The 16,309-nt window shown below is 41.6% G+C and overlaps 1 protein-coding gene across 6 annotated transcripts in view; it reads right to left on the reverse strand.

Moving 5' to 3' along the window:
• Window positions 1-16,309, reverse strand: part of AUTS2 (activator of transcription and developmental regulator AUTS2) — a 968,890-nt gene that overhangs the window by 300,094 nt on the left and 652,487 nt on the right. The gene's annotated exons all lie outside the window — the stretch shown is intronic.

Here is a 16,309-nt window from a genome sequence, read left to right on the forward strand (position 1 = left end):
TCTCGTCTCCTCCTAAGATCTCAAACGGTTAAGCCTGCAAATTACCTTGCTGTGCTTCTGGGACAGCATGAAGGATGGCTGCCATTGCCACGGTCAGATATGACAGCGCCAATTTGATGTGCTGCCATCAAGGGCCTTCTAAGAGCTGAGCGCCCTGATGGTTTTGTGATGCGAACAGTCGCATTGCAAAATGGTTTTCCTCTCCTGCTGCCTCTGCTTCCATCTGCTGCTGGGCCGAGGCACAGCCGGCCGCCTGCCTGTCACAGCATGCATTAAAATTAGCTAGGGAGGAGGCACTCAGTTGTGCTAATTACATTTTAATCATTGGAAATGTGTTGGCAAATCAAGCCTTGATTGCCATCTCGGAGTCTGTCTCCTCCAGCAGAGTGAAGGGGCTGTCTGCATTAGCTGAGGCCTGCTGGGCCTAGTTCTTTTACAGAAGATAGAATATGGTGCCTGCTGGCCCACCACTGAGACTGCTTTGGCACATTATTAAAAAGCCACAAGGCTTGTTTCAAATCATCACTGTGTGAGATCTGCTCATTCTCACTTCCCAGGGTATTCTAGCCACTTGGTACTTTTAACTATATCTTTAGTTTACCTTGTGGGCTAAAAAACAATTTTGCATGCGTGGGCGGAGGAAGCCGTAGCTTTACTGCCGTGTTTGAGGGCTGGGAACAGAGCCGGTTGTCAGAACGCCTTTCCTGTCAACTTTAACGCTGTACACAACAGCATCCTAAAATAACTGTAACTCGAGCAACCCCCATCTTACGATACAAAGATTCAGTACAACTCTTGCACTGGTCAGGCTGATTACAGAGTGGGCGGTGGTGGGAAACCACCTTTTCATTATTGATTTGATTCTTTAACAAGTTAAATGAAACTGAACCATTGCTTATTGTCAGTCCAGGCCACCTAGTAAACCAAACTCGAAGAGGCCCAGATGAATCAATGAAGTTCCTCTTTAACCACTCACACACTGTTCCTCAAAACAGCATGCTGGATGCGAGCCAAAGTGAAGAATTTTCCAAACCTTCTCCCCAGCCACATTTAAAACAAGTTTTAGTCAAGATAGGGCAGTTCCCAGAGCAAGCAACTCAAACCAAAAACAAAAAGGGCCAAATATATTCAAACCACAGACCATTTAAAATAAACCCATCTTTCTAGAATCCTGAAATCTTATGTCTAAAACTTTTTATTGTAGCATATTCAGACAACTCCAAAAGTGGGATGTGATCTTACAACCACACATAGGACTACTCGTGTGAGTAAAGTTACTTATGTACATAAGTATTTGCAGAATTGGGTTCCTCTTACATATCAATTTTCAAAATTGCTCAGGGCCAGATTTTCAAGGGCACATCACACTTATAGAGAGACCAGATTTTCAAAAATGCTCAGCGCCCAGTAGCTTCCACTGTGACGCGTATGGCCAAAACTCCTAACGAGCTCAAACACCCAACAGGCTGAGCACTTTTTGGAAATCTAGACACTTCGTTTGGTGCTGGCTCTTATAAAAATCTGCCCCTTAGTGTCATGTTATGGTTTAGGGGGTCACAAGAGACCAAATTTTTGAGCCTCTAACAGTGGGTGATTAAAAGCAGGTTCCAAATTTTTTCAATACAGTACAGACACTTGGGCTTACCACTCACGTGGTCGATTTCATATTAGGGGATCATATAGTCATTTCCATCTGTAGAAAGTAAGTATAAAATGCTACCACCCGGGTGAGTGAAGTTTTCTGATTTGGTAGTGCTTTATATTCACTTTGCACTGTTGGAAATGGTTATACAGTGTACATAACAGTGGAGATTCAAATCCGCATTTCCACATGTCAGCTTCTGACCCCTCACTAAATCTCCATGATACTTCCCTTGCTCTTAATAGGTGAAGTAGCCTTTTATTGGCTGATTTACTGTATCTCACTCTCTGCCTCACTGAAAGAAGAATAAAGATCTAAAGGGCCCAGACAACCAGTGTGTTTGTTCAGAATGAAAACTATTATAATGGCTACCAACTGGATGCTTGTTTTGGTGTTAGGATCGCAGAGCCTTACACATATTAATATTACACTACCATCAGGAGTAACGTTTTTTGTGATTACCATATAATGGACCTACTTAGAAAAACAAACTGTTGTATTGTAATACTAGTGTTAATATTAAAGCTTTGTAAACAGCATGGAGAGATGCTACGGTGATTGGTGCTCTACCAAATATCTACATTTCCCTGATTCCAAAAAACCTTTATTAGAGTAAATTTGTTCTTGGAAAAATCTTGGGATCCAGGTGATGGGCCAGGAAGAGTTATAAATACAAATTAGGTTAATTTGTTTTAAAATAACAAAACAAATGGGTTGGTTGGTTAGCTAGTTGAAATATGCTTACTAATTTAAGAGGCTATTTTTGTGACTGCATAACTCAAAACTGGCTTTAATGTTTAAAAGATCTGACACTTTTTGGCATTTTTACACATTCAAAATGGCCAAGAATCCAATAAGACAAAATTGGCTGTTGTGGACACATAAGAACTAGTTTTTATCCACGTTTCTGTTATGTATTTTCAAAGATAGCACAATTTAACGGTAAGATTATTTGCATTTAAATCACGGACCCCAATATTATTATTAGGTCAGCTTTTAGAAGGCTCTAGATCACTTACTATGTTACTTACACAACCTGTGCTTCAAAAGTCTGTATTAGTGTGGTGCATGTGAGAGACTGTGTTGACTCCTTTCAAGCCAATATGATCCAGTCATCCAGTTAGTTCTTTAACATCTTCAGCACTTACGTGAGGAAAGATTTGATCACCTTATGGACATATTTGTGAACCTCTTGGGGATCAAGAAAGTTCCTGCATGCTTCTTTTGCGTGGCAGAACTGTTTTCTATCACTCACATGAGGGGAAATTGGCCACAAAAAAATTGCAAGGCAACATTTTCGATCTGCCAAGATACACCGAGGATGCCTTTGCATTTATGAAGTGAGATAAAACGCTTTAATACCAACAAGTTCAGTGCAGGGAAGAATGTCCCAATGAACTAGTGTGATTCCTCATATCAGTAAGGTTTCTCATGTTTAGGATAAGGCCCTCAGAGAGCAACCCTGGAGACAAACACTTATGTGGACCAGACTATAAAAACAGCAAAAAGGCAATATAGAAAATAATACAAGATCTGAGTGCAAATGGACAGACCAGAAATCAACCATATAGAAAAAAATTGATATTTTAGCTCCAGCCCACTTTTTGTAAAGTATTTTTCCTTTAATTTTAGGATCTCAAAGCATACAACCTGTGACCTCCTAATTGGGCCAGCTTCACTGCCTGTGCAGAGAGGATGGGACCAAAGCCCTGCTACTTCCCATTCCCTTTGGAGGGTGAAATAACTCTGTTGGTTGCGGAAGTCTTTGTGCTTCCTGAGTGGAATGGCTGTGACAGTGCCACTGCAGAGGAGTATATGGGTGTTGGTTCCTTACACCGCCTTACAAGATCAGGCACCTTCTACATATAAATCTTACTGGGCATCAGACACTAATGTTTACCTCACCTCCAATTTGGCCATTTTGCAAGAACGTTGATTGTTCGATGGAAGATGCCAAGGAAGTTCAACACGGTGTTAATAATTTCTTCTTATTTTTGGTCCAAATCCTACATTTCTCACTCAGGCAAAGCTCCCAGCAAATTCTATCAGCTCCATTCCCAAAGCCCTCACTCGGTTTTTATCGAGCCTTTACTCAGGCAAAACACAGATGGCCCTTCATTAGGATTTCTAACCAACAGAAGCAAATCCTGAAGGGACGAGCGTAAGTGCCCTCTAGTCTTTAGGGCCCTATTCAGGTGGAAAATTAGGCAGCCTCTAGAGGCACATGAGCTCCAAAAGGCCACAAAAGCTGGCAGATCTGTTCAGGAGAAAAAGGTCAGCCTAGAGCAGATCTAGGAGGAAATAATGAAAGAAGCACTTGCCTGATCTGTAGGCAAACATAGCAGAGAGCTCATATAGGAGACACTGGGCCCCGCATATTCTCCATTCCTTTTCCCGACCCTATTTTGGCCTTTTATGGTGTCAAGAGTTACTAGAGCCCTAGACACTGAACTTGCTGTTAGCTCCGGAGGTGGGGTGGGGGGCTGGGGCGGGGGGGTGGGGGGTGGAGAGAGGTAGGCTCCATGGCTACAGATCTTGATTTAAAAAAAAAAAAAATCAAACCAGAAGTTCAGGGGAGTGGAGGAAGAACTTCTCCTACCCAAACTAGTAGGTGTCCATTGCTGTGGTTAGAGCCTGCCTAGTTCACAAGAGTTTCTCTCATTCCTCTCTGTTGGATGGAGGTTGGGGGAAGCTAGAGCGGGCTTCTTGCTCGTGCTGGCCCAACAGTGGGAGCAAGGAGGATTCCCTTGGTTACAGAGGTTCACTTCTCTTCCTCTCCAAATAGCACTGCAGAAGAGGTTAATTTCTGGGCCTCTCCTTGGTGGAGCTCCTCTCTGACATGATACAAGAGCAGAGTATACAAGACAAACATATTCAGTCTCTTTCCCATATATCTCATTGTTTTTCTTGACATGCTTCTTGCGTCACTATATTTGTAGGAGGATCTTCTCTTACTTTCATCTCTGAAGCAAGGTGTGTCTTATGTACAGTTTTCTCCCACACCCAGGTTTACTATGTTATGTTATGTTAACTATGTTATGTTGGTATTCTTTGTTCTAATCTCCAGGGACAGCTTTGGCACAGGCTGAATAGGTGAGCAGGCACATTTTAGGGGTTACCATGATGAAAAGGAGTTCCATGCAGGAAGGAGGAGTCTTGTCAAGAGACATGACATAGCAAAGGACCATCATCCCTAGAAGAATCTGTATTCTGGAGCCTGATCCCCTCACAAGTGCAGGTTATCGGAGGAGGCAAGCTTACTACCCCGAGCCCCAAACTCTGAAGTACTAGACTGTAATGAGCATTTGTCCGAGTAAGGACTAAGCGTAAACGGAGGAAGGATTTCAGGGCTTGGCTTCTAGGATGGGCAAAGGGAAGAGGAGAGGAAACAAATGGGGGAGGGAGGGTGTCAAGAAAGGGCAGCAGAATGAAAATAGAGAAGACTCTTATTTTCAACCTGGGATGACAAATTATTCTTTCCCCAGGGTGACTATGTGATTGGGTAGACTGCCTCTTAAGGGCATGACTGGTCAGTGCTCCCTGTCACATGGCATGGCCCTTTAAAAGTCTGGCATGGTCTGGTACACAAAGCCTGAGGAAATATGGGGAAAGAGGACCAGGAAGAAGCAGCATTCACAAGGAATCCTGTTACTATATCTTTAAGCGCAGGACTCCCCTCTCACCCAGCCAATAAGGAACGCGCTGGGAGAAGGGGCCAGCATAAATACTGCCTCCTCCTTTGTAACAGGGCAGATGCCTGTAGATAGTGCTGGGAATAAAATGGCTCCTTCTGGGGCCTGGGTTTGCAGGGGGAAGACACCAGCAAAGGAACCTCTGCCTGCTGAACCCTCCCAGCCGGAAGGTAGAAGGACTGATGGGGAAAAGTGCTGGCTGGAGGAGAAGCTGTCTGTGGCTCTACAGCTGGCCTGAAGTACAACTCCAGCTCCAAGGAGGAGAGCTGGCAGGCTCCTGTCTTAAGGAGAGGGATAGAGGGACTGTCCGAAATACCACGCAGCTCTAGAAAGAGGGCTGGGACCTCATGAACAGGGGATGAAACAGACTCTTGCATGGACCCAGAGTCAGTGCTAGACCCTACAAAGAGGGGTTCAACTAATCTGACGTGGGTTATTGTCTGAAAAGCCATGCTGAGTGCAACGCGCCTGCAGGTCCAGAACAGGATACAAGGGGCATGCTGGGGAGGCCCACGTCTTAAAACAGACACTTAAAGCTAACCCTGGGCATATCCTGTGCTCCCACTTTTGCAACTGAGAGCACGTGCCACAAGTTATCTCAACAGATGTAATGTTATTTTGTTCCAACCCCCAGGAGAATATTTCTGATGGACACAGTGGTCCTGACTGATCTAATGTGGACTCACACAGGCACCTTGTTTAAGAATTTAAGACATCTCCATGCCCATTATTGAATTGTGTGCATACATCCACTTCTGCACCCCCACTAGTAATTATTATAGTATCCAAACCCCAACTGCTGAAGTAAATGCTTGTGAGAAATTTGGAAGCACAGTGTGAAAGAGCTCTGCCAGGGAAGACTGCTCCAAAGGGCAAGCGGCTTCCCATCAGTAAAATGTTCTTTATCTTTAGTGTAACATTTATAAAGCTTGTTCAGGAGGGGAAAAAAAGTGTTAAATCTTTCATCAGCCTACAGACACTTTATTTGGAGTCTTCACAGAAACTCAAAGTAGTGCCATAAGGTGCCTGGAATATTAGCCAAGATAAAACCTTCAGGGCCATGCACGCTACTGTTTTCAAATCTGTTCTTTCATCTGATGTGCCAGTCAAAATTACTTCTGCAACATGGTCAGACCCAACCTGGGTGATATACGGTCTCAAATTGCTATGGGCATAATTTCGTGAATTGCCAAGAGACAAGCAGTTAATTCTCTTTAGACTGCGAGAATTGCTAATTCTTATGCATGGCATGTGTTTTCCAAGTGGCATGTTTAGACAAGAAAACTGCAGAATATGCCTGATGTCACTAATGCTGTTTGCTTAGAAAGCCACAGAAATGTAGGCCAGTGGCCTTTTGTATTTCCCAGTATGAACTGCAAGCCATTTTAGGTGTGTAATATCTTGTACCATACTTGTTAGCTTTCTCTGTGTATGACACTTCACAACTTTTCATTGTCCTTACAGGAGAGAAATCAGATGATAACCAGGAGTCAGCTGGTCAAGAATGCAGTGGGACTACTTGTGTTAGTAAGGAACGCAGAGCTGAGCCTCGTCTTTGCTCCATTGCTGCAATGTTAGCTAACAGCACAAGTATTGTCTTCCGAGACAACTTGTTATGATGAGTTTCAGGATATCTAATCTCTGTCTCCAGTTAGCAGTACTATGCTCTACACAAATGGCCGGACAAAGTTTCTTGTATCTATTTTTGTTGCATACAGATACTAGTCAGCAATGCCAAGTTTTAAAATGTAATATATAAATAATTTCCCCCAGAAGACCGAAGGGACCACCTTTTTGTATGTGTTTGTATAGCGCCTAGTGCAATGGGGTTCTGATCATGACTAGGGCCTGAGGTCATTACTTTAATATAAATATTTCAACTAATCACAACTATTTCCATTATTAGTATTGCCAGGTCTTGCTTTCAAATGGACTCTGCACATTTCGTGAGGTTTGGTTACACTAATCTGCAGACCAAGGACAGTTTTGTGTTTAAAGCACAGGATTGGCACTCAAGAAATCAAGGAGTCATAGGCACCAGAGATAGGGGGCCAAAGGGCCTTTGCTTCCCTTTTAAATGGGGGGGGCATGCCCTCAACTTTTGAGAATCTGATCAGAGCTGAGTGGCATAATGGCAGAACCCCTCTTCCCTGCTGGCATGATGGAGGGACAGCTGGGCCAAATCTGAATGAGTGGTGGTGTGACACAGCACACAGGGTTGAAACACCATTTAAATTTGGCCCTTTTGGTTGCTTGGCACCACCACTTTCACAGTGTTTCTGGTACCCTTGCTAGAGGCTCAGTTCCTGGCTCTGTCACAGACTTCTTAGATAACCTGGGAGCACCACTTAATCTCCCTGTGTTTTAGCTCATCTGTAAAATTACACTTCTTTTCTCCCACTTTTTAACTGTCATTTCTCTTTAGATTGTATGATCTTCTGGACAGGGTCTGATTCAGATCATGTGCTTGTGCAGCACCTAGCACAATAGGGCTGCAGCCTCAGTTGGGGCATTTAGGTGCTTCCGTATTACAAGTAGTAGTAGTAATAATAATAATAATTAATGAAGTGACATATTTTAGAAACTGGTAAACTCCTTTGTTTAAGGCTTAACATGTCTAATGCAAATGGAAATGTCAAATCCAATTATCTATGTATTTTAAGTAGCTCCTATTATGATTATTATTATTATTTTAAACTTCCTGGTCATTGGCCACCAAAATTATGGGAACTCCAGAATGCTGTTTTGATTCGTAAGGAGGGTGACAACTTAACAAATCAGTAATTTCTGGGTACTTATAGAAAGATTGAGAATGAACCAGCTGCTTTCCTTTATTGGATGGGATGCATGATTAATTTACTTGTTTTAGCACATAGTACAGATGCAACTTGGTTTATATAATTTTACGTTACTAGCAAGAATTACAAGTTATTAGCCATTAGCTGGTTTATTCTACAACCTCTTTGGAACCCATCAGAGTTTTAATTGGTCTCTTAGTTTCACAAGGCAAACGGAAAAGATTTTTTTAAAACGAGAATACAAAACAATGTGGCTAAATGTCACACTCTCTAACCCAGTAGAATGCAAAAATAATCTGTGCCAATGACTTCAACGAATGCAGCTGAATATAGCAGGAGTGGCTCACAGAGATGCTCTTTGGAGGACAACAGCTCTGCAATAGTTAATGAATTTGGTGGGGAGAGCAGATATTTCTTCAAAACAACTTGTCAAGTAAGCTGCCTCTTAACAGATGTAAAGGCAGGGCCCAAAGTAGAAGCTGGCAGAAACAGATGGTGCCTGAGGGCAGCTTTCTGTTTCAGCGCTCTCGGGGGCGAGGCTAGGCAAGATGGGAGGTGTGGAGAGGTGGGGGTTGTGTTTTTCAGCAGCAGGTAAAATCCATTTGTCACACCAGCTCCAACTGGGCTTTCAGCACAAAAGTTAATATCTGAAACCAATGAGGCATTCTGCCCTCTGATTTCAGCAAAGCAGGGAAAAACCTCTTTAAGCATATGGAACCCCAGTCTCTTCAGAAAGAAAACATGTCAAACTTCTCATTTTTTTGAAAGACTTGTTTTCTATATTTCCCTTTCAAACAAGAGAAAAACGGGCATACAAAGGCAAGTGTTTTATCTTATTGTAACTCCAGGGAAAGAAGTGGGGGGGAAATGAAGAAAATAAGTGCGTTTTCCTTCTCTGTCCACCAAATAACAACATCGGTAACCTCTTAAAAGCAGCTCCTACATTCTCTCTCTCTGAAATACAGACACACACATACCAGCACCAGCAATAAATTTCCATTGCCTCCAACTTTTAACATTGCCAAGGTATGTGCCACAGAGAGCGTTTTTATGAGCAGGTCTTTGACTGCCAGCATTCCACCTTCATAAAGAAGAGATTTTAGTCCATTCTGTCTATTTATTTTGTGTAGAGGAATCAAGGTCAATAAACCATGGAGAAATTCACTCTACCTTACTCCATTTCACACTTTTGTCATCCACGCTTTATCGAGTATCTGAATGAATTTTTAATATCATGTCACAAAATGCTTTGGTCTTCTATCATATACTGGGACTCTATAAATCTGATAACACTTGGGAGTTCTCAGATATACTCAGCGCTGAAGAAATAGCTTTAAAGTTTAGTCATTCTGATGGAATGTAAGAGCTTATATTAGTGACAGGTTGACAGAAAAAGCTGTTTTCCTTTCCATTTCACAGACTTCCACGTATGAACGCCATGAAACATGTCAGGACTTTCTCTGAGTCTATGAAGACAGAGATGGCATCTGCTCCCGATGGGGAGCCCTTCTAACCAGTAACACTAAAATTTCATGATTCTGAATTCTGAGTGACAGCCAAAAGAAGGACAGAGAGGAGGTGTTTACTGTATTTTATAGGAGAGCGTCAATTGCTTGTCTTGGCATCTGATAATTATTTTTATAAAATATAACGCTACTTTCAGCGCATTCTTTTTTAAATGCAAAATGCATTTGTGGTGGCTAAACAAGTTTATTGATTCCCCACTGTTGACAAATTACAGAGGACTCCTGGACGGTGCAGCAAAACCATGGATGTATCATTACAGCTTTCAATAGCTGGGTGAACGGGATGATCCTGGTCTTTTAGCACCTATCAGAAGGCTTGTTCTAATAGCCAACCAAATGAGATGGTGTCAAAGAATTTCACAGCACCATTCTGTGAAGCTGACCCAGTTTTCTAATAACTGCAGAAGGAAACGGGACCATCTACAGTTTACAAAATCTTGTTTCATTATATCTGTGGTCAAAGTAAGGTCTAGTTAGGTTCTACTTTCATGTTTCTTTCTTTGTCAAATGAGCTCCAGTATCACAGTATTGAAGCCAATTGGTATTTGCCAGTAACCGCAATGGGATCAGGATAGGACACACACACATGCATATATAAGTGGACTAAAAAGATATAGGACCAAAAACTGAGCGTTTCACAAATTAGTGCAAATTCTTATGCACATGCTTCATGTTAAACACATGATCAGTCCCATTAAAATGAATGAGACTTTTCATATGGTTAAAGTAAAAAACATGCATATGTGCTTGCAGGATTGAGGCACAAGCTTGCAGGATCACATACTATAGGGGACTTCTATAGGTGCTAAAAATATGGCTACTGGGGGTCCACATGGTCACACGTATTTCTTCTCAAAAAGTAGGCCAACAACAAGCTGACATCTGTAATGCTGCATTTTTGGAGACCATGTAATGGTGAGAGATGCAAACTATGTACAGTCATAGAAGTTCAACAATGAATCTGATTTAGCTGAAACAATGGATCTTGTACTAAAACACTCCAGGAACCTTCTAGTTATTCATTTCGATAATTTATTCACCTGTGTGTACACGTTTAGAACTCTCACCAAACTGAATGGAAGCTAGATCGATATGTATGTAAAGGGACTGAGAAACTTTCAGGACCTGATCTTGGACTCCTTCCTTCCACTGAAATCACTGTAGGCATACACACCCATACAAAGGAATATTGTATTGTGTCGCACACATGTGCCCGTAACTTTTTGTCCACCTGCTATTTTGTCATGCCAAGGTAAGAGTCATGGCACAAATCACAATCAGAAAAATTCAGATAAGTCAGGAACAAATGGTAAGAGACCCAAATCATTCAATGGCTTTGAATCAGGCCCTACATGGGGTTACAGACACCTCAGCTCCAACTAAAATCTCCAGTACATTCTTAGTAACACTGTCATATGGTTTCCAAAGAATGAACTATTTATTTGGCTAGGTCAGTTAAACTGACCACAGAAACACTGTGAAAAATGCACGTGTTTTACTGTGTTCTGATTACACTGCTGCTGATTCTAATAAGATTATGGTAACAGTAATGGTTAGCATTCACAATGCTGCTACTTTAGAAGAGAGGGATCCCATTTCTCTCCCTTTTGCTTTTCTTTACTGAGAATGTGTCAAGGTGCACGAAGCTAATCTTCCAGCCTCTACATCAGTGGTTCTCAAACTTTTGTACTGGTGACCTCTTTCACACAGCAAGCCTCTGAGTGCCACCCCCCTTATAAATTAAAAACATGTTTTTATATATTTAACACCATTATCAATGCTGGAGGCAAAGCAGGGTTTGGGGTAGAGGCTGACAGCTCACGACCCCCCAAGGGGTCCCGACCCCCTGTTTGAGAACCCCTGCTCTACATGCTTGTAAGCACTATTAGTGCATCTGTGTGTACCTGTGAAGAAAAACTACACAGAAAAAGAGGGAGAAAGTGAGGACATAGGACATTAATCAGAAGCTAAACAAACTAAATAAAAAAAAAAAAACTAAAAAAGGGAAATTGGCAAGGCAATGAAGGCCAAACCAAGTAAATTTCCATTTACAACAAATCACAGCAGCACAAATGAGAGACACACCCAGAAGCCCAGGTGATATCATAATAGAGCTAGAATACAACAAAGTTATTATTTTATAACCATTCTGCCTCCCTCTCCTCCTTCCATGGGGAGAAGGGAAGAGATCCACTGATCTCTTATATGTTTGGAGAAACAATTCTTATTGTCTTATGTGGCACCAAAAGTGAAGAGGTGATTGTAAGGGAAGACTTTTCCCAAACTAAAAGGTATTTCACTTTAGATCTCAGTCATCTCACACATCATTGTTATTCTTCATTAGCACATTCTGAAATGAATACACATGATTTTAGGGTCACAGAACTCCTGATGACTTTTCAGGGATCTACAAGGGTCATGACTCTCTTTTGAAATTTAAAGTGGTGAGTGTTATTAGAAGAGTTCAGTTATTGGGTGCCATATTATATCCAAAAAGTGCAGTAGAAGACATATTGCATGGTGATGTATGCTGTAGTTAGAAGAGGAAAATAGTCTGAGTAGATCATCAGCTTGCTTTCTAAATATGTTATTTACAATATGCAACAGATGTTCTGAATGTTAATGTGAAAATACAGGCCTTTTATTTATTTCTTTTCTGACAGACTAAGAAGTACAACGAATATAATAATAATCTTGGAAAATCCAACGATTACCTCACAATTTGGAAAATGCTATGTTGAGTCAATTGTCTTATTATCTGGTATTTTCATAACTCACTAGATAAACACAGCCAACTATTATTTCCTGGTAACTATCAGTTTTTTTTTTCAAGGAAGAAAAGGCTTCCAAGAAACCTCAATGAAGCTTAAGAAACAAAAAAGATTTTTTTTTTTTTTTTATGCACTGGCAGGCGTGAGTGTGCGCATGCGCTGCTGCCCTCCATCAAATGGAATTGGAACTGCTTCACTGTATATCATACGTCTTATATCGTTAACCGCTAATGGGGTGTTTTGTTTAAGTCAGCTGCAAAGGCCCTGCTCTTTTGGAACAAGAGGATCTGAGTTCTATCCCTGTTGTTGCAGTGGAATTACCAGTTACCCTAAAGTGCAATTCAAGGACAACTGTGATATCCTAGCTGGCAATGGCTGATTAGTTTTAATATTTTGATATCTCAGAGCTACTGGTAGGTTGCTTAGAGAAGGATGGATCTGGGAAAGAATCTTGACTGTAGCATTAATATGCTGGATAGCAGCACACAAAGTGATGAGACAAATTAAACCTTTTTTCATTACTTGATCCCCTTCTAAGTTCTGTTCCACTACAACAACTACTAATAGTTTCTCTTCTAAATGGGCATTTCATTGAAATCAGTGGAATGGCACACACACCATCACAGGAGGAGCTTATCTACTGAAATAGTTTTCCTCCTGGTATGGAATATTTGACAGCAGTTTGACAGCAGACCGTTTAAAGTAATACAACTTCAGAATATCACAACACTAAACGTTCCTGGTCATCACTGATTACTAGATATTAACCACATATACAACCCTCCCCTACTCCCACCCCACCCCACCAACTCCCAAAACATCCACTGTGTATCACTGCACCTCTCAGCACAATTTGCACTGGTGGCAGATCAAGGGGCAAAAATCAATCTCATTTTCCACCTGCCATTTCTCCTCTCTGCTTTGCTGATGCAAAAGCTACCCAGTCCCTAGGTGCTGTAAAGATAAGATTGTTGTTGCACAATAGTAATGGTCTACATATATTCATACACACGGTCAGGGAATCTGATGTTTATGCCCTAAGGGAGTGGCACTTAGTTGCCCCTGGGATTTATTGGGTATGATTACCTGCTGCCCTCATCTGTTGTAGTCATTTACATGTGCTGCAGAGAGGCTGTGAAATGGGACCAAATTGAAAAGGTAACTTTTTACACCCACTCTACACAGATATAAATAACTCCACCAGGTGCAAGGCAGAGGAGAACCAAGCTCTTTATCTTTTTCTATTTCTGGGTGGAACCTACCACACTTTTGGGTGCTGTAGGGTTTGTTTTGTTTTTTTTAATGGAATGAAATCAGATGCCTTACAATTGTACAGAAAACACTAGTACAACTTTCCTAGTCTCAGTAACCTTCATTTCAGAACAGAGAAAATACAGAAAATCCAGTTTGTGAGGATCTTGCAAAGTGAAAAATCTGGATGGAGTCTCAGCTTCTCTCCCTGCCTCAATGCTATGGCTGGGAACATAACGTTTGCTGCTATTGTACATGACAGGTAAGGAGACAGAGGTAACAGTCACATCTGGTATCATTAATACTTTAACAGACTTCCTTTTTCTAAATTAGTATCGTTCTGCAGGCAAAGTGACAGCAGCTCACAGAGACTACGATTGTGCAGAAAACCACAAACAAACTAACAATTCACTAGTACAGCTGCAGGCAGGTCTGACAAGTCCTTCAAAACAGTGGCGCTTCTAGAGCCCATAGCGGTGGGGATGCTAAAATTCCAGGCTGGGATTTCTCTAGGAGTCTTACAGGTGAAAGGGGTCATTGATAACCATTGACTGATGCCACATCGAACAGGCACATACTGCAGGTGACACCTGCTGCACTGCTGAATGTACCAGATGCACTGGTAACATTTCATCAGCGTCATTAGAACTGCCAGTGGGACACAATCAACGGGAAAACAGCAGGAAAGAGTGGGCCGGCATTCTGAGCAGGTTCTTTACCTACTCAATTTGCATGCTGATTATATTTTAGTGCTGAGCACTTCCAACTCCTATTCATGTCATTATGAACTGATGAAGCTCAGTAATTTATAGGATTGTGTCTTACGATAGCCCTAGATTGGCTAGGTTGGAATTTCATCTCCCCCTAAAAATGTAAATGCTAGATTGGAATTTCATACCCCCCTAACAATGTCCCTGGTATTATCAGGTTCCAAGTGGGTAAGAACATTCATCCACTCCATGTGGGATCAACCCTGCAAATACTCCTCCTAGGTTCTATAGGATGTATGTACGAACATATGGATATGAAAGCATGTGAGAGAGACAGAGAACTCAAGACTTGCTTTGACTCTCCAGGCTCCCAGGCAGAAATCGAACACGCCAGCTACTACAGAGTAATGGTTGCATTAGCACCTTATTTTCTCTCCTTTTCTTCAACCCTTCAGATGAGGAATATAGTACAGCTGTCCATGGATCATACTAATCCAGTCATTGCAGACAATCCAATCTCAAATATGTAAGCCATGCATGTGTTCCCTGCCATGGAATGAATAATCTAACTCATTTTTATAATATTTTATAATAGACGGTGGCAGTCTGAAAAAGAATTCCAGTTTTGCAACATCTAGCCCTTTAGGGTTTGTCTCTTTTAAACCTTTTGGAAACTAAACCTGGCCTCTCCCCAAAATAACCCAACATCGTATTCCTGAACCAAGCCAGACTTACTATACTGCTTCTTAAAAGTGATGAATAAATGAAAAATATAATATTGTGAGAATGAAGCAGGGTATTTTAAGTATCTGTGCTCAACAAAGTACAGTAGGGAGCCAACTCTGGCCCTAGCATATCGTTTGTTTTGTCTCCACATGGCAGTCGCTCACAAAACCAACTATTTCTACAACACACACAAGTTTTGGTGTTAACCTCTATCGTTATTTCAGTTTGGCAACTTAGCTGGCATATCTTTTTTTTTAGGCAATCTTCGATTTAAAATCAGGTTCGGGGTTGTTGACAACCTAAATCTGTATGCCTGTGGCCCAAGCTGTTTCAGCAGTTCTGGGGTTATGCAGGATTCAACTCAAATGGACAGTTACATCAATGAGATCCAACATGTTCTTGAAGTCACCACAGTAAGTTTCCCCCTGCGTCAGCTGAAGCATGTGGAACTTTCCCCATGATTTCATTCTCTGGGTTGGCATCTCCATACACCAAAATAGAGAGAGGAGAAATTTTTCAGAGCTCTCTATGAAGTAGATACATAGGCAAATCCCATTAACAAATCATGGAATGGGTATATTTAAAGCCAAACTTTCCCCACCCTCTCTAAGCAGGTGAACTTTCCCAAGTATTGCACCTTGTACTGTAAGTCTGGTGACATCTGCAGTACCACAATGTGAACAATCAAATTGTTAGGTAGGTTTGCTCTGCATTGTACCTTTGATGGAGAGCATCAACTACCGGTACCTTCGTTTGTTAATTGCTATGTATAATCCTCCATTTGTATTAAAATAAACCAATGCACTAAGTGTATAAGTCTTAGGAAGTCTCTATTGGAAGGCAGTCTTAATGGTAAAATCACCCCTGTGTTTGTGTTTCTTTTATGTTGGTTACTGGAGGTCAGTCTGAGAAAGAAATCAGAGGCTCAGATTCTAACCTCACTCACTGAGAAGTGAAGTGTAACTCTTGGTTATAAAAAACCTCCAGGGACTTGCTCCAGGCTCCCTCACCGACAACTCACTACTCATCTGCACTTGTCCAGCTCTGCCCCCCTCTTTTGTCCCTTTGCACAAGCTCATCACTTTTGGTGGAAGAGCATTCTCCTTGGCCACCTGGAAAAGGCTTTCTGTGTTTCTCTGTCTCATTGACTCTCTACCTCTTCTGAAATCCACCTATAAAGATTTTTTTTCTTT

This window comes from Malaclemys terrapin, chromosome 18 (genome assembly GCF_027887155.1).
Source record: "Malaclemys terrapin pileata isolate rMalTer1 chromosome 18, rMalTer1.hap1, whole genome shotgun sequence".
NCBI lineage: Eukaryota > Metazoa > Chordata > Testudines > Emydidae > Malaclemys > Malaclemys terrapin.